Raw genomic sequence first — 291 nt, 5'->3', positions numbered from 1 at the left:
TAGTGCTCATAAGTCATCCTATTATTCACTTTCCATGGATTGTTCGAGAATCCATTTCTTTTGTATTTTATTCCACAACTTTTCTTTTTCATTCTTTTCTTCTCTTTTTTTTGTATGAAGGGGTTCTATTTTTCTCAACACCATGGGTTAAAGGAGACTTTCCTTGCACTTCTTGACTTGTCCTTTTCCTTTCACCACACCCCTAACTTAGGCTTTTGGCCTAAGTTGGTTATTCAATCAACCACAAATCAAGAGGATTATAGGTAGTGGATTAAGAGAGGTCATGTTTTC

The sequence above is a fragment of the Solanum tuberosum genome, unplaced genomic scaffold (assembly GCF_000226075.1).
Source record: "Solanum tuberosum cultivar DM 1-3 516 R44 unplaced genomic scaffold, SolTub_3.0 scf00120, whole genome shotgun sequence".
In the NCBI taxonomy this organism is placed as follows: domain Eukaryota; kingdom Viridiplantae; phylum Streptophyta; class Magnoliopsida; order Solanales; family Solanaceae; genus Solanum; species Solanum tuberosum.
Note: the sequence above shows the minus strand (reverse complement) of the source record.